The sequence below is a fragment of the Mus caroli genome, chromosome 10 (genome assembly GCF_900094665.2).
Source record: "Mus caroli chromosome 10, CAROLI_EIJ_v1.1, whole genome shotgun sequence".
NCBI classification, from domain to species: domain Eukaryota; kingdom Metazoa; phylum Chordata; class Mammalia; order Rodentia; family Muridae; genus Mus; species Mus caroli.
This window is the reverse complement of record NC_034579.1, coordinates 37,538,172-37,556,474: the sequence shown is the minus strand read 5'-3', so window position 1 is coordinate 37,556,474 and position 18,303 is coordinate 37,538,172. Positions and strand designations below refer to the sequence as shown.

The window sequence follows — 18,303 nt, the reverse complement described above, 5'->3', positions numbered from 1 at the left end:
CCTTATGTATGTCCTTATGTGTGTGCTTATGTATGTCTTTATGTGTGTCCTTATGTGTGTCCTTATGTGTGTCCTTATGTATGTCCTTATGTGTGTCCTTATGTATGTCCTTATGTATGTCCTTATGTGTGTCCTTATGTGTGTCCTTATGTGTGTCCTTATGTGTGTCCTTATGTATGTCTTTATGTATGTCCTTATGTGTGTCCTTATGTATGTCTTTATGTATGTCCTTATGTGTGTCCTTATGTGTGTCCTTGTGCCCCTGGCTGAAGATGTTTGTCTTTGTCATCACAGTTGGCATATTACCAGATGAAGTGTTTCATTCTCAAGGACCAATGCCTGAAGAGTTTCCCTTCTGCAATCAGATGCAGCAATGCCTATTGTTTATACGTACTAAACAGTAAGTGTGTGTGCATGCATGCATGTGTGTGTGCACCTGTGTGTTTTTTAATGTAATCTTTACTATAACCTTTTAAGTTAGGTGTTAATTTCTCCACCCAATAGACCAAGGCTCAAAGTGGTTAACTCATGTGCACTAAAGTGCAGAACTGGTCCACAGACTGCAAAGCTTGTGTTGGTTCTAAATCTTACTTCGTCTTTACACAGAATCTCTGGCTCAAGGATGCCTTTCACCTCCAGAGGATTACATCCGCCTTAGGAGGTGATGAGAACCTCACGTGCCCATCTCAATCAGAGCAGCAACAAAAGCAGCAGACAGGTCCGGTGCTCAGTCACAGTTAACACTCACCACCTGGCAATGTCCTCAGACTTACAAGCAACACCTATAAAAACTAACATCAAACGCCATACTTAATGGTGAATGGTTGGCAGCATGCTCTCTAAAACCAAGAATAAAACTAGGATGCCTGCCTTTCTTCTCCGCAGTATTCTGGAGTCCTAGCCATTGACACCAGGCAAGAAACGGAAACAAAAAGCAGCTTGATTAAATAGCAACAAATAAAACTCTGTATTTATAGATGCTGTTTCTTTAGAAATTATCACTGTCCTGGAACTCACTTTGTAGATCTACAAAGTGAGTTCCAGGACAGCCAGGGCTACAGAATAGAGAGACTTTGCCTCATTAAAAAAAAAAAAAGTGCAAATCTAATGAAAGATAGCCACATCTTCTCTACTGAGACTATAGGTTATTGCTGAGAAAATTAAACATTGCACAAATAGAAAGCCACACTGTGTTCATTGATGGAAGACATAGTACCTTGTATTGATAAAGTGATAATTTCCCCAGAATTTATCCTTAGATTCATTGTATTGTCAATTAAAATCCCAAGACAGTCTTTTGTTAAACTTGAAGTACATAAAATGAGTTAATTTTCAAAAGATCCACCTTGGATCTTTTCTACCTGACCTCAAGACTCTCTTATAAGCTACAGTCAGCAAGAAAGTTTAGGATTGGTAACAGGTTGGTGTGTAAAGTCAATGGAACGAGATAGACTTTGGATGTACTTGGATGGTTAATCCCGGTCTGGATTAGGAGTCACCTAGGAGACACACCTCTGGGAATATCTGTGAGGATGTTTCTAGAAAGTTTTAACTCAGAAGGGAACCTAAATGTGAACAGTGCTAGCTCGTGGGCTGGAGCTCCCAGACTGAATAAAGAAGGGGCACGGTGACCAGCTGGTCACCTCTTTACAGCTGACTGTAAAGAGGGAGCCAGTTGGTCACCGTGCTCTCTGACTGTGATGGCTCGTATCCCTTCAAACCACAAGCTAACATAGAGCTTTCCTGCTTTAAGTTGCTTTCATCACAATGACAGGAAACATATCCATATGTACACACACACACACACACACACACACACACACACACGTTAAATAAATGCACTGAAGTAATCCAATAGAGGAAAAGAAACTTCAACAAATGAAACACAACAATTGACACAGCTGAGCATTGTGGTGCCCTCCTTTAATCCCAGCACTTGGGAGTCAGCAGCAGGCAGATCTCTATGAGTTTGAGACCCGCCTGGTCTAGGACAGCCAGGGGCTATTACACAGAGAAACCCTGTCTCAGAAAACCCACCAAACCAAACCAAACCAAACCAAACCAAACCAAACCAAACCAAACCCAAAACAACAACAACAAAAACCAATTGAAACTATTAAGGAGAAAATGAAAATTGACTCCCACTTCCCACCAAGGGACTAAGGACAGAGCTCAGTGGCGGGTGCTTGCCTAGCATAGGGAAGACCCACCCCCGACCAAAAAACCCAAGGCTAATGCAAGACGGGAGAGTGTTTCATGACCTCAGAAGAGACAAAGATCTCTTAGATATGTCACACAAGTAACCAAGTCCAACGGCTTCACCAAATATAAAATCTTTTTGCTTCATGTTCATTCAGGGAAGTACAATGACCATAAATATATAGCCTGTCGTTAAGGTTTTGTTGCTGTTATTGTTTTACTGTGTTAGTGACAGAATCCAGGGTCTGGAGCGTGCTAGGCAAGAGTGCTGCCATTGAGCCACATCCCTAGACTTCAGAGATGGTGTGTTTGTTTGTTTGCTTGAGACAGGGTCTCCTATCATAAGCTCCAGGCTGGCCTCGAACTCACCTCACCACCTCACCGTATAGTTGAAATTAACCTTGTACCTCTGTTGCTCCTGCTTGTGCTTCCTCAGTGCCAGGACTACAGGCACGCAGGCACCACGTTTTTGTTTCATTTCGTTTTGTTTCTTTGTTTCTTTCTGTCTTTTTCAAGACACTGTCTCACTATGTGACTCGGCTGTCCTGGAACTCATTATGTAGACCGGGATGGCTTCAAACTCAGTGTTTCACCTCTTTCTTCCAACTGCTAGGATTAAGGGCATGTCCCACGCCTCCCAGGGTCACACTCGGTTTTATGTGCTGCTAAGGGTCTGAAGCCCTAGCCTCCTGCCTGGCAGCCAAGCCTTCCGCCAAATCCTTAGCCTTTAAAGAATGTTCATGGGAGTTGAAGACTGCTGTGTAATCACCTGGATATGCTCTGGAAACGGAACACATCCAGCTCCCTGGACCTTCTCTTGCATCCTTCCTTTTCCCACTGACCTGCAAGGGAACCACATCCCTGACTTTATGTGGGTGTGTGCACTCATGAAAAAAACCCAGGGCCTTGTCCATTCCAGGCAGGGACTTTGTCCCTGAATCACACTCCTAGTCCCTTTTGTTGGTGAGAAGTGAGAGACCAGGCTGAGTGAGGTCACTGGAGTGGAGCATAGTATCAGAGCTCCTCCATTCTTTTTGGTTTCCTGTTTTCTAAATACCAAGGTGATCTTCCATTCTTCTGCTCCTCTTCTCTAGCACAGCATCCTCTTCCAGATGTTTAGGCAGGTGTTGTGTGGAGGTGTAATATAGGCTTTGGGAAGAGCTGAGGAGGACTGACCAGGCCAGCCCAGGAGATGAATGGGTCTCCCAAGCTACCCTGGGCCTCTTAGCTATGGGCTGGCCACCCCCCATAGTGTCTACCGATTCTGAGGGGAAGGCGTGGCTCTCTGCTCATTAGAGAATTTCCACTCTGGAGGGCTGACAAAAGGCAGACTTCAGGAGTGCCCTTACTAAATCAAAGGAATCCTCTCATTAGTGGGAGGGGAGCTGAGGCTCATTGTCAGTTAGCAGGCCCTGAGTCAGGCAGGGAAAGAAGCCAAGCCCGCATGACCTATCTTGGAGGCTTGAACTGGGTAGACAGGTGCCCAGAGCCACCTTAGAGACGAAATCTGGACAGGCCAGATCCACGAGTCTTAACAATGGCTTTCTTAGGACTCCCGAGTATTACGCCCACACTTCAGGCCTAGGGAGGGTGTGTGGGGGCCCTGCCCCGAGGGACACCTCCCTGACAGGCTCACGCCATCTTCTAGGCAGTGGAAGCTGTCACTGGGGCCTACCGTTCCGTCCTGCCCTAGTCACTGCGCCTGAGGGAAGAACCCTGTGTCTCCTCTGTCCTCCAGATTCTCTTCTGTTTGGGCCACATTTGAGCCCATTCTCGGGGGGGTGGGGGGGTGGGGGGAGATGAGGTCAAGGATGGACTCAGAAGAGGAACCTGTTCCTCTGGTTGGCTGGCATCTTTCAGGCATCCAGATACGGAAAATACCACAGTCACCTCCAGGGACTAGAGCACAACTCAGCCTGCTTGGTGAGGCATCTGCCTGATTCTGGAAGGAAATTCTCCCCTTTCCTCAGGTATTTCTTATCCTTCATTTTTTTTTTTTCTTTTCTGAGACAGGGTCTCCCTATGTAGCTCAGGCTATCCTGGTACTCCCTATGTAGCCCAGGCTGGCCTCAACTTCGCAGAGGTCCTCCAGCATCTGTCTCTTAGACGCTAGGTTCAAAGGCATGCCCTATCACTCCCAGCTATTGTTTCCATTTTTTTTTTTTTTTAGACAAGGAACTGATGAGATGGTCTGTGATCTTGTATCCCACGCCATCACTTCTGAGGTCCATGACCTTGTATCCTGTGCCATCACTTCTGGATAGGTCTGTGCAGGCCTGTGGTTTCAGCAATGATAATCCAAGAATAAAGTTGGATGAGTGGCCTCTGGACCACGCCTGTGGCCAGCAAGAGCAAAGTTCCACCTACCACCTAGAGCAAGGAGCTATGTCAGGCCACCACCTCAAGGAGTTGAGCTGCCTGACCCTCCCAGAGTACTCTGACCTCTCTATACACACTGTGGCACAAACAAGAACCAACCCCCCAACACACACACTCACACACCATGCTGTAATGGTGAGTTAGTTAAACCGCTTTGGTTCCTGGTGGATTGTACACGCTTCATCTGCCCAAGAGCTCTCTGGATTCGAGAATGAAACACACACACAGACACACAGACACACACACACACACACACACAGAGACACACACACACACACACACAGACACACACACACACACCAGCTAATCTTGATATGCCTTGACTAGCTCCATGGTTGCGCACTTCTAAACCTCCCCACGGGCATACACTTCCCTTCGGTATTCCTGGCTTAATACCTTCGGAATCGCTATTTTCTCTTTGCTGCCTTGGGGGCAGCGCCCCCACAGGGCTGTGTTCCCTGTCCACCTACATTGTAGGATGCTTTCTCCTCTGCAGCTCTTAAATCTGATCCCTCTGCCTGGAGTCAAGGCCAAGGCGATTTTTCTCCGCTTCCCCTCTCTCTGTCACTTGCCCAGGCAATCTAAAAGCCCTGCCCCACCTCCCTGCCCAGCCAATGGTTGTACAGCAATTCTTTACTCTCAATTGAAGCCAACTGAGAGCAGGGACCCTCAAGTCTGGAAGCACAGCTTTTGGGAGCCAAAATAAGACAAAGCGTTAGAACCAATTCCCAACACCATCCCTCCAAAACAAACACGGTAAATCTACTCTTTAAAAGTGATTTTTAGCCGGGCGTGGTGGAGCACGCCTTTAATCCGAGCACTCGGGAGACAGAGGCAGGTGGATTTCTGTGTCTCGGCCAGCCTGGTCTTACAAAGTGAGTTCCAGGACAGCCAGGGCTACACAGAAAAACCCTGCCTCGAAAAACCAAAAACAACAACAACAACAACAAAAACCCAAAAAAGTGATTTTTGCATTGACACAAATTAGAAGTTAGCCTAGGATACATAGTGAGATCCTGAATTTAAAAAGGGGGAGTGGGAGAAAAAAATTATTGCTTTAATTATGTTGTCCCCTTTAAAGTCCAGATAAATATACATCTCTGTAAGGGGAGGTCCTGATGCTAACGTCCCATTCCCTAATTGGTTCTTGATTTGTCAGTAAAGAAAGCCTTGGGCCAATTACTGGGCAGAAGGTACAGGCGGGACTTCTGGGGCTTCCTGGTACTGACAGATGGCCAAGGATGTTTGGCAGGCGTTAGGTGGGACTAGCCACAAGTTTAGGGTAAGTGGAGAGATGGAGATAATAAATTGGTAAAGGCACACTTTTCCAGGTGGGAGATAGTAACGCCCAGCAATTGTGCCAAAACGATGAATTGTAAAGGAATCAACTGTGCATGTGCAAGGGTCTCGGGTGGGAGCTGGTCACCTCCCGGCGCTAAAAAAGCAAAAGGGAAGCCTAGAGAGGTTGGTAGTGAGTCTGACCCCAGGCAGAGGCGGCAGCTTTTAAAACTACCCCCACCACATGGCAGATTGGAATCCCAAAGATGGGAACTACAGCACCCGTTATGGAGTAAGTAGTAAGGGGTGAGTAACACACCTCTTTCCTCAACTCCTAAGTACCATGAGTTCTTTCAAAAGTAAAACTGAGCGGTAAAAATGAGATGAAAAAGGAAAGAAAGGAGAGAGCAAGGGAAGAGGGAAAAAACCGAAGACAGAAAGGGCGGTTGTTGGTTCCCATGTGGCTGTGAAGGGCTCTGTGACCAGCTGAAGCTACACTGGAGCTCTCTGTGATGGCCCCTGTCCAGGGATTTATATCTCATGGCCTCCGAGGGCCTGAGTAGTCCTGGAACAGAAGCGGGGGCCTTAGTGGCCTGTGTGAAGGCTCTGCCCTGCCCTTCTAGCCTTGCATGGGTTTATAGCGAACAGTTAGCTTCTGTCCTGATGAGCTTTGTCCAGTCACACGAGCTAGAGTCAAGGGAAGAAGAAAAAACCTTGTCTGAGAAAAGTGTCCATCAGATTGGACTGTAGGTGACCCTTGGGTTTTTTGTTTTGTTTTGTTTTGGTTTTTTTTTTTTTGATCAGTAATTTCTGTGGGAGGATCAAATCCATTCTATACCATGTCCCCCCTCGGGCAGGCAGTCCTGGATTGTATACGACAGCAGTTAAGAGCACTGGCTGCAAGCTCAGATACAAACAAACAAACAAACAAACAAACAAAAAACCTGGGCAGTGGTGGCCTACGCCTTTAATCTCAGTACTTGGGAGGCAGAGGTAGGCAGATTTCTGAGTTTGAGGCCAGCCTGGTCTACAGAGTGAGTTCCAGGACAGCCAGGGCTACACAGAGAAATCCTGTCTCGAAAAAATAAAAAACCAACCAAACAAACAACTAAAAAGACAACTGGCTGCTCTTCTAGAGGTCCTGAGTTAATTCCCAGCAACCACATGGTGGCTCACAACCATCTGTAGTGAGATCTGGTGCCCTCTTCTGGCCTGTAGGAATGCATGCAGGCAGAATGCTATATACATAATGAATCTTAAAGAAAAAAAAAAGGAAAAAATTATTTTAAAAGCCATGAGAAGCAAAACAGTGTTCCTTCACAGTGTTATTCCTTCACGGTCGTAGCGTTGGTTCCTGCCTCCAGGCTCCCTGAGCACCTGCTCTTTCTCGCCTCCCTGATAGGCTGGGAATGGTAAAGTGAAATAAGCCCTTTCCCTCTCTCTTGCCTCAGTCATGGTGTTTATCACAGCCACAGAGAGCAAGCTAAGCTTCCAAGCATCAGCTTCCTGCTTGGAAAGGAAGTACCACAAACAAGTCCGTACTGTGAGGATGGACAGATTCCTTGCCACTCCCTCTGCCTGGCTCTCCCTTCCAGCTTCACCTTCCCTCTCAGCTGCCCCTCCTGTCCAGTTCACAGGCCAGCAGCAAGCCGCTGGGTTCCCAAGGCCACATTCCAGGGCTCCCCAGGGAGGATCGATTCCATTTTCTTGGAGCTGGACAGGACCTAGGAGGGCTTCTGTGTCAGCCCTTCTGTGAGAGACAAGGAAATGAAACCAGAGACAGTGGCCAGACCCTTCTTCCTGCCACACGGACACAGTCAGTGGCAGGTCCAAGAGTCACTTCCTGGGATCAGAATTCTCTCCTTTTTTTTTGTCTGTTTTGCTTCAGAGATAGGGTCTCACTATGCATCCTCGGCTGGCCTCAAACTCACAGAGATCCACTTGCCTCTGCCTCCGGAGCTGGGATTACACGTGTTTATCGCCATGCCTGGCTCTGTCCCACCCTTCCTCTCATATACAGAGGGGGAATGCATTCAGGGGGAATGTGTGGAGGCTTCAGGTTCACTTGCCAGAGAGCAAGGCAGCTGGGAGAGCCTGGAACTCAGCATGGGAAGACGGACAGCACTGCTCAGGCGTCTCACCCGGTCGGCCGGATGGAGGGCTCAGTGCGGGGGGGGGGGGGGGGGGGGGGGCGTGAGTACCTTCGACTAGCTCAAGGCGCCCTTGGAGGCTTCCAGATGAAGGCTGTGGGTTGTTTTCTTCTTTATCTTTTTAATTTGGGGTCTGAGGGAGAGTTTCACTATGTAGCTTATACTGACTTTGAACACAAGTTCCCCGGGTGCAAAATTACAGATTTTTGACACCATACCTGGCTTCCAAAGTATTCTTGTTTAAGGACATTCTGAGAGGACTCCTTTCTATAGAGAATTCCCTCCTCCCCCCACCGTATCTATTTTGAGCCCATCAGAAATGGTAATTCTAAAAGATCCCTGGTGGGTAGGGAAGGGTGTGTGTTGTCAGACAAGGAGAAATGGAGCGACTGAGTCACTGCAGAAACCCTGAAGGGGTGGGGACAGGTAGATGAGAAAGGCTAGGTCTCCATTAGTCATAGGATGTGTTAATCGGGTAGCTTCGTCAGGCAGCTTGAACCTAGAAGTTCCCCATTTCCTGATAGCAGAAACCGAGGCCTTAGGACATAATGAATTCAAAGAAAATATATTTGGCCTGAAATTAAAAGCATTGTGTTAAAAGGAGGAGCATTGCCAGGCAGGGTGGCACATGCCTTTCATACCAGCACTTGGATGTAAAGGCACATGGATCTCTAAGTTTGAGGTTAGCCTGGTCTAAAAAGCAAGTTCTAGGACAGCAGGAGCTGTTATACGGAGAAATCCTGTCTCAGAAAACAAACATGGAAACAACAACAACAAAACCCAGGAGAAACGTTACCACCACGTCAAGAGGCCCCGGGTGAGAATAAGAGCACAACTTTTGAGACAAACCTGAAGCAAGCTTTACTATCTCCTGGGCAGGATGGCGGACACTGGCTAGATACATGCCTAGGATTCCCAGAGAATGGCTGACAATTACGTTAGTCAGGTGCTCATAAAGGCAAAACTCAGAAGGCCTCGTACTTTCTGCCTTCCCATCGTCAGGGGCAAGCGTACATCCTGATGAACTTCTGCCTACATACCTCCCATCTACTACGTGACCAAGCACAGGGCAAACAGCCTTGCTTATAAAAGTGAAAATGCGTGGCTTGCTATCTTCCATGAACAACAGGCCCCAGCATTCCAGAAAGTTCTCTGTCCTTGGGCATGTGAGACTTACAGGTTAGAGGCATGACAGATCTCTCAAGCACAATAATTAAAATGCAAACATAACTTCAGCCCTCACGGTGTTACCTTCAGGAAGGAGGTTTCATTTATTCTCCAGTGTGAGCTACCCCAACAGAAACATGCAAGCTGCCTTACGACAATCTTAGTGGACAATGGTTTCAGCTACACAAAGATCTGGATCAGTGGTACAGAGAATGGTGGTCCAAAGAGCCATTCTCAGATGGTAATGTGCACAAGAGACCTGGGATTAATCTTTAATCAGTACGGTTAAGTTAGGAGATTGTGGGCACTGAGAACTCTGAACTGTCTTCAATAACTATAGGATGTATTAAAATCTAGAACATTTCAATTTTGGGTGTGGGTGTGTTGACTTTTAACTTAAATTCATGATATAAACAAGGCAGAATCTGGCTTATCAAAGACAGTTTGGTACTGTACTAGCTTTGTGCTACTATAACAAACAGCCTAGGTGAACCGTCTTATAAAGCATAAAAGGTTGGTTCATTTTGGCTCCGAGTTTTGGGGGTTCCAAGTCACAATTGATTAGCCCTGATTCTGTGGACCTGTGTTGAGGCAGCTCATGACCAAGGAGATGGAAAGAGAGAAATCCACTATCCCCCTTTAAGGCATAGCCCCAATGACCTGCCCTTCCGCCTAACAGTTGTACAGATCTCTTGTCGTCAGTGCTGCCCAGGGACCAAGCCTTTAAAAACCATGTGCCTTTGGAGAAAATTTCAGATCCAAACCACAGCAGATACCAACACATCTTCAAGGAGGCGCCACATCATCTAGGTGACCAGCCCTGGGAGACTGAGTCACGCTCACCGGACAGATGCTGGAAATGTCGGCCACACCCTGAGGCACAGACTTGAGAGACAGCTGGAGAAACTGATGCATGATTCATTCGCCTTCATCTCTGGCTCTCATCTTAAATTGTGAGTTCATTTCCACTAAACAGCTCAGTGTGGTGTTTTGGATCTGTGACTTTGTGGCATCCAGGGGCAGTCCAGAGTTGGGAAAGAAAGGCAGGGTTTCCTCTCGAAACCCTAGCTCGTGTGCATCTGGAGGCCTGCCTTTCCATGCTCCCAAAGATTGGCCCCCATCCAGCCTCCGTTCCATTCAATGCAATCAAGTGGTGTATGCCACAGCGAGAAGGTACAACTAAGTGAGCTGCGTCAGAGCACATTCATTCTAGCAAGACCTAGGTCTGAGGATGCCTCTTATTGAACTTCCCCAAGATTCTACAGCCTAGCCATTTGCCTTCGTTAAAATAAATTGTCAGGGGCCGGAGAGACGGCTCAGCAGTTAAGAGCACTACTGCTCTTGTAGAGAGGTTCCGCTCCCAGCACCCACATGGTTGCTCGCCTCTAACCCCTGTACCAGGGAACTCTGACACCCTCTTCTAGACCATGAACACTCCATACGAAGATCACCCTTATTACATATATGCAGGCAAAACACTTATGTAACATAAAAATAAATAGTTAAAAATATTTATAAAAGCTAAAATGAAAACCAAATCAAACTAACCAAGCAAAACAATTGGCTGTCTACACTGCTCTTCAAGCACCCCATAAACTGGCCAAGCAGAGGGTGTGCTCTGGAAGAAAATTTGCCATCTGAGACCCTTTACAGCCATTGCTCATTTGCAAGGAACCCGAATTATCAGGTCTCCAGTCCCCATTGCTCTGAAGAGAATTCCATAGGCAGTTCACCCTCACCCTGACTCTATCAATGTAATCAAACTCTTCCATCTACATCACGTTGACCCTACCTTTCATGTTTAGCTCCAGCTCTTCAAGTCAGCCCCTCCCTAATGAATGCACAAGTAGGGTGACCTGTTGAGTTTAGTCCTGACACTGTGGGGCAGCTGGGAAAAGTGCCTCAAATGCCTCTCTGTTGGCTGAGCCCTCCATGGGAGACTTCTAGTTGGTTGCTGTGTGCATCTCCCATAAGCCACCAAGATAAATGACCTAGTAATACAGTAAATAAATCCATCTCATGATTTAATTATTTATAATTATCCTCATATTCCTGAAGCTAAGGAAAATGTTGAGGAGGCTCAATGGGGCATAGCTTCTGCGATCTGTGAATTGAGTCTGCTGCACACCCTGGATGGGCGTGGGAGGTGACATCTATGTGTCCCAGAGATGGCTGAGATGGTAGCTGAGAATTCTGAGACCAACTCCTCCACTGCAGACCAAATAAAATGTACAGTCACCAAAGGGTGTCCCACATCCAGTGCTTGCTGAAAGGAGCCACTTGAGGTCATAGAAGGAGGAAGAAGCCAGACTCTGAGCAGGTGCGTGCCTGGGGATCTGGGGTGTTGTCCAAGAACATTTATACCTTCCTTGTTCTTGTGCCTTTGGTCAACCACCATCAGTTCTCCCAGGGGGACTGGCAGGAAGTCTTTTAAATGAAAAGGGAACAGGTTGCTTCTCTGTATGTTGTGAGGGGTGTAGGAGGGAGCTCCTTCTTGGATAGACCATGCCTTGCCCAGGAATGGTCAGGTCATGAGGAAAGAAAACTGCTCTTGATTGTAGTAGTATCGCTAGAATGGAAGGCTAAGCAGGCCAGGTGCCTGTGGTCCATTGTGCGGACACGTGATAGAGGTGGAGCTAGGCATGGGAGACTGAATAGGCAGGGTCTGTTAAAGAAATATCAAGAATGTATCCTGCCGGGCTGGTGAGATGGCTCAGTGGGTAAGAGCACCCGACTGCTCTTCCGAAGGTCCAGAGTTCAAATCCCAGCAACCACATGGTGGCTCACAACCATCCGCAACGAGATCTGGCGCCCTCTTCTGGAGTGTCTGAAGACAGCTACAGTGTACTTACATATAATAAATAAATCTTAAAAAAAAAAAAAAAAAAGAATGTATCCTGCCACTGTCAATAGGACAAAAAGGCAACCAACTGATTAGGAAAAGATCTTTACCAATCCTACATCCGATAGAGGGCTAATATCCAATATATACAAAGAACTCAAGAAGTTAGACTCCTGAGGATCAAATAGCTCTATTAAAAATGGGGTGCATAGCTAAACAAAGAATTTTCAACTGAGGAATATTGAATGGCCAAGAAGCACCTAAAGAAATGTTCAACATCCTTAGTCATCAGGGAAATGCAAATCAAAACAACCCTGAGATTCCACCTCACACCAGTCAGAATGGCTAAGATCAAAAACTCAAGTGACAGCAGATGCTGGTGAGGATGTGGAGAAAGAGGAACACTCCTCCATTGTTGGTGGGATTGCAAGCTGGTACAACCACTCTGGAAATCAGTTTGGCAGTCCCTCAGAAAATTGGATATAGTAATACCTGAGGACCCAGCTATACCACTCCTGGGCATAAACCCAGAAGATACCTTAACATGTAATAAGGACACATGCTCCACTATGTTCATAGCAGCCATATTTATAATAGCCAGAAGCTGGAAAAAACCCAGATGTCCCTCAACAGAGGAATGGATACAGAAAATATGGTGTATTTATACAATGGAGTACTACTTAGCTATTAAAAATGATGAATTCATGAAATTCTTAGGCAAATATATAGAATTAGAAAATATCATCCTGAGTGAGGTAACCTAATCACAAAAGAACACACATGGTATGCACTCACTGACAAGTAGATATTAGCCCCAAAGCTCCAAATAACCAAGCTATAATTCACAGACCACATGAAGCTCAAGAAGGAAGACCAAAGTGTGGGTGCTTCAGTCCTTCTTAGAAGGAGAACAAAATACTCACAGGAGCAAATATGGAGATAAAGTGTAGAGCAGAGACTGAAGGAAAGGCCATGCAGAGACTGTCCCACCTGGGGATTCATCCCATATACAGTTACCAAACCCAGACACTATTGTGGATGCCAAGAAGTGCTTGCTGAAAGGAGCCTGATATGGCTGTCTCCTGAGAGGCCCTGACAGAGCCTTACAAATACAGAGGTGGATGCTCACAGCCAACCATTGGACTGAGTGTGGGGTCACAATAGAGGAGTTAGAGAAAGAACTGAAGGAGTTGAAGGGGTTTGCAACCCCATAGGAAGAACAATATTAACCAACCAGACCCCCCCAGAGCTCCCAGGGACTAAGCCATTGACAAAGGAGTACACATGACTCCAGCTGCATATATAGCAGAGGATGGCCTTGTCAGGCATCAATGGGAGGAGAGGTCCTTGGTCCTATGAAGGCTCAATAGATGCCCCAGTGTAGGGAATCAAGGGTGGGGAGGTAGGAGTGGGTGAATGGGTGGAGGAACCCTCATAGAAGCAGTGGGAGGAAAGATGGGATAGGGGGTTTCAGGGAGGGGAGTGGACCGGGAAAGGGGATAACATTTGAAATGTAAATAAAGAAGATATTCAATAAAAAAGAAAGAATAAAAAGAATGTTTCCTGCCTTTTAGGTTTATACAATGATACTTACAGGGTAATACTGGAATCTGATTATATATATATATATGCAATACAAGGATTCAGCATATAATCTGGGCAAAGAGGACCACCATATAGGTCTGAAAATGCCAACTTCACAAATGAAGATATGGGCATTCTTTTCTTTAAAAACCTACAACTACTGTTTGGGGGAGATGGCTCAGTGGGTATGAGCACTTGCTTCCAAAGCAAGAGGACATGAGTTCAAATCCCTAGTGCCTACACAAAGGCATAGCCACATGTGCCAGCCTAGGATGGCCAGACAGAGCACTAATAAAATACATGTTAATACACTTTTTAAACCCTATAGTTCCTAGTTCTACAATCTATGTAACTATGGACCTGAATTGTACCCCGTTGAAGACTTTGCTTCCCAAACTGGAAGAAATGGGTATATGTAGAAGGGCTTTTGCTTTTTTCTTTCCTTTGGTTTTTGGTTGGTTGGTTGGTTGGTTTGTTCTTCAAGACTGAGTTTCTCTGTGTAACAGAGCCCTAACTGTCCTGGAATTCGCTTTGTAGACCAGGCTGGCCTCAAACTCACAAAGCTCTGCCTGCCTCTGGTCCAAGCTCTGGGGATTAAAGGCACGAGCCACCACACCAACTTCTTTTTTAAGATTTATTTATTGATTTATTTATTTTATGTATATGAGAACACTATAACTGTATAGATAATTGTGAGCCTTCATGTGATTGCTGAGAATTAAATTTTAGGACCTCTGCTCGCTCCGGTCAACTCTGCTCGCTCAGTACCTGATAGCTCCGGCTCAAAGATTTATTTATTATTATAAATAAGTACACTGTAGGTGTCTTCAGACACACCAGAAGAGAGCATCAGATCCCATTACAGATGGTTGTGAGCCACCATGTGGTTGCTGGGATTTGAACTTGGGACCTTCAGAAGAGCAGTAAGCAGTTCTTACTCTCTGAGCCATCTCTTCAGCTCCCCTTTTTATTTTTTAACTTGTGAATATAGAAGCTTAAGCTAACATCTAAGTGTTAGGAAAGATTTACTTATTTTCCTTTAAATATCTTTGTCCTTTGCCTGCATGTATGTGTGTGCACCATGCGCATGCAGTGCTCAAAGTCTGGAAGAGGGCGTTAGACCCCTTGGAAAGGAGTTACAGAGTGCTGTGAGCCACCAAGTGGGTGCTGGGAATTGAACCCACCTCCTCTGGAAAAGCAGCCAGTGCTCTTAACCACTGGGCCATCTCTCCAGGACCCATGCCCCTGTTTTTCACTATGTAATGCTGGCTGGCCTGAAACTTGCTATGCTGACCAAGCTGAACTTGAACTTCAGTGATCCTCCTATTTCTGTATCTGGAATGCTGAATTACAGGCTTCTACTGCCAGGCCTGCCTCTAGTGTCTAATCTAAGTCCTAGAGAGTTTATATTAAAAAGAAAAGCCTTTATTTAATTCATGTTAAACCTGCCCCTCCCCCATTCTCTAGTCCCTTCCAAGGTAACTGTCCCCTTTAAGACCTTTAAGGAAATTGTAAATTCTTTCCATGGCCTGAATATTCTTTGAAGAATGAAGAGCAAACAAAGTACGCCCATTTTCCCCCCTTGGAAAATTAGCTAGACTGTTTTATGAATTGAAACTCTTAAAATTAAATCATTTTGCTTGAAAGAAGCCAGAATACACATTTACCCCCATATTTCCGGCCTCTTGGTGGATGGTGGACATTTCCAGAGAACTGTCCTGCCCAAGTTCTACAGTCTGGTCTGTAAACCTGTTTTCCAAGCCTGCCCTCAGTTGTTTATGGAGAAATATGCCTTTCATGGCAAATGGAAACAGCTCCTGGGTCAGGCTCCACGTCTTTTCTCTATAATTAGAATGTATCGAGTGGGTGTTGGGGTCAGGCAGACCAGCACAGGACTGCCTGCACTTCCTCAAAACCCAATTAGACGTGGCCTTCCTATGTAATGTGGTTTGTTATGTTTTCTCATGGAACTGGGGGCTTTTGTAAGAAGGGCAGGGAGGGATGTGCTGGGGGTAGGAGGCATGTGTTTCTTCTTGGTTGGCATTTTGCATTCAAGCAGGAAGCCTTCCACCCCATGCCATAATATACTGAGCCTCTGTTTTCTTATTTTGGTTTCCACTGGTAACAGATGTGTGGATGGATCATGAGCTGCTGGGCTGGTGTGTGCCAGGGTGGGTATTGAAGTGGTTGGGTGGGTAGATGGAGGATAGACGAATAGTGTGTGTGCGCGTGCACTCGTGTGTGTGTGTGTGTGTGTGTGTGTGTGTGTGCCTATCTGTGTGTATGGGTGTCTATGTGTGTGTCTGTGTGTGTGTCTGTCTGTGTGTGTCTGTGTGTGTATTGTGTATTTAAGTTTGGGCAAATTCCAAAAAAATTAGACTCTACCTTTTAAAAAACAAAACAAAACAAAACAAAATACAAATGGACCTCTTTCTACCTTTTTCTTTCCAGAATACTTATCCCTAGGACAGTGGAGTGTCCATATGATTCTGAGGAAAACTGTTGGGGTGAGATCTAGTTGTCATCGCCGCAGAGGTGGGGTAGAAGAAGAAAGGGCTGGTGTCTGGGCACACTGTGTTTCTGCTGGGAACTCAGGTACCAGCTCTCTTTGCCCTTTGGAGGAAGTAAATGGCATCACTAAGTCCCAGTCCTCAGTCCCAGGTAATATGAGTAGCTTCACCCTACAGTGAGAGCACAGTTTTGCCAGGCTCACTCCTTGTTTCATCTGTTTGCTTCCTCCTGTGTTGAGGTCTTAGGTCAGACCCTGTCCGCTCTGAGTCTATAACCTTTCTGGAATGCAAGGGCTGGGCCTTATTTATCTCTCTTCATGGTTTGAGGCAGACTTGGGCAATTAACCAGAGCTCAACAAACATTTGAATGCACAAATTCTCTATCAGTCATCTACTCTTCTCGAGACATTTTCCCCGCAGCAGTGTGTGTGTGTGTGTGTGTGTCTGTGTGTGTATGTGTCTGTGTGTGTCTGTGGTATGTAGGTAGCTGGGTGAGTCAAGCCCCTGCAGCTTGCCTGTTCTTACAGGAAGGAGAGAGACAGGCTACTATGGTATCAAGTGTCACTGACACCCAGTGAGTACAGAGTGCCACGGATGAAGCACATCACACTGCTGATGAGTTGATCAGTTCAGAGCCTCACACATAGCACATGTAACTGGTTGTGTTGGCACAAATACAAGAAATACTCACTTCTGGGCATGGTGCAGGTTCTTTTGAAACGAGCCACATTGTGACAGAATCCTTACTTGGGGAGGTCTTTCTCTCCCTAGTTTTTGAAAGGGATGGAACAGGATCCAACGCGAGTTATATGGTGCATCTTTTGCAGTCCCCGAGGCCCCTGAGGTCATTGGTTAGAGGTATGGGGGGGAAGGGCTGCCATGAGTCTCTTACAGAGCCTCTGCTTTACTGGGCAGCCTTGTTACGGTGCTAAGGTTCTAGAATAAAGGGCTCGGGTGAGGTTTGCAGCCTGGATGGTGGAAGAATGGAAGAGTGAAGAAGTCCATTTCAAGTGTGACTGAAAAGGACGGGAGAGGCCCCACAGAGCTCCACCAAGATGGCGGTGCTGGCGAGAGACAAAGTGGTAAGAGCCAGGGGCCACAGTGGGAAACATTTCTGTTTTGTGATAAGGAATTATGATGGTGCCGCCGAACGTAAAGCTCAACAGCTGAAGCATGCTGAAGTCATTCCGCAACTCTCCCCTGCCCATCTGACGTCAGAACGCGGTATAAACAGCCCCCTTATCCTTGGGAAACCCCATAGCACCATCTGATCCCAGAGCAGCAGAATGGGACTCTGGCCTCTCAACCCCAAGCCTTCAAGGACTCTGAGTTTAGGGCAGACTTCAGTCCAGGGGAGGGAGCTGACTAGGAACCCTGTGTCTGGGATGCAGAGGGCAGCTGCGGTGGAGGATGGAGGGTAGTCACGTGATTCCTCCTGCTTGGAGCACAGAACCCAGCCGTGAGCAGGAAAGGCTTTTGAGAAACTCAAGAGAGCTGTGGACAGTTCCTAGTGTCATTGTCCCCCCAACCCAGCGTGCAAGAACTCAGGAATAGAGACAATGCCAGAGGTGCTGGGGTCTCCCAAGTCTATTCACACACACTCCTGTCTCGTTCATTGTTATTTCTCTGTTATTTCCCAAATCTTCTCCTCTGTCTAGAAACGTCTCTAGAAACTTCATTCCACCTTCCATCCAAAAGCAACTTTACATCCTCTCTCAGCCATTTTGTCCCCCTAGGCTCAGACCCCCAGCGTTTCTCCCACTGCACATTTGAGTGACTTGGACCTCGGAGTCAGGAGGAAAGGGTTTGATTCGTCTCCTGCACCTGGCAGGCTCAACTCAGCCAAGCCCAAGACACCAGCACCTAAAAGTCAAAAAGAAAATTCAGACCATTCAATATGGCATGAAGTTGATGTAAAAATAGGATAACACGGTAGCCTTGGTGTTAATCCCAGCATTACGGAGCAGGAGTTCAAGGTTGTTCTTGGCTACACAGCTGAGTTAGGGGCTAGCCTGGACTATCTGCCTCAGCCTCAAACAAACAAACACAACAATGAAGACAATTATAAGATATACTCTTTGTTTGAGATGTGTGTGTGTTTCTGGCACAAACTGCCTTTATACATATTTTCTGGGAAGTGCCAGCCAGCCCTGTGAAGGATTTTGGTTTTTGGTCTCTCTCTCTCTCTCTCTCC

At 46.5% G+C, this 18,303-nt stretch overlaps 1 long non-coding RNA gene across 1 annotated transcript in view; it reads right to left on the bottom strand.

Annotated features, from left to right (window-relative positions):
- The window catches only part of LOC110303984, a 46,895-nt gene extending 29,874 nt beyond the window's left edge, over positions 1–17,021 (bottom strand). Inside the window, exon 1 of the long non-coding RNA XR_002378988.1 lies at positions 16,801–17,021. This is a non-coding gene — a long non-coding RNA (uncharacterized LOC110303984). The remainder of the gene's footprint in view (positions 1–16,800) is intronic.
- Positions 17,022–18,303: the final 1,282 nt, after the last annotated feature.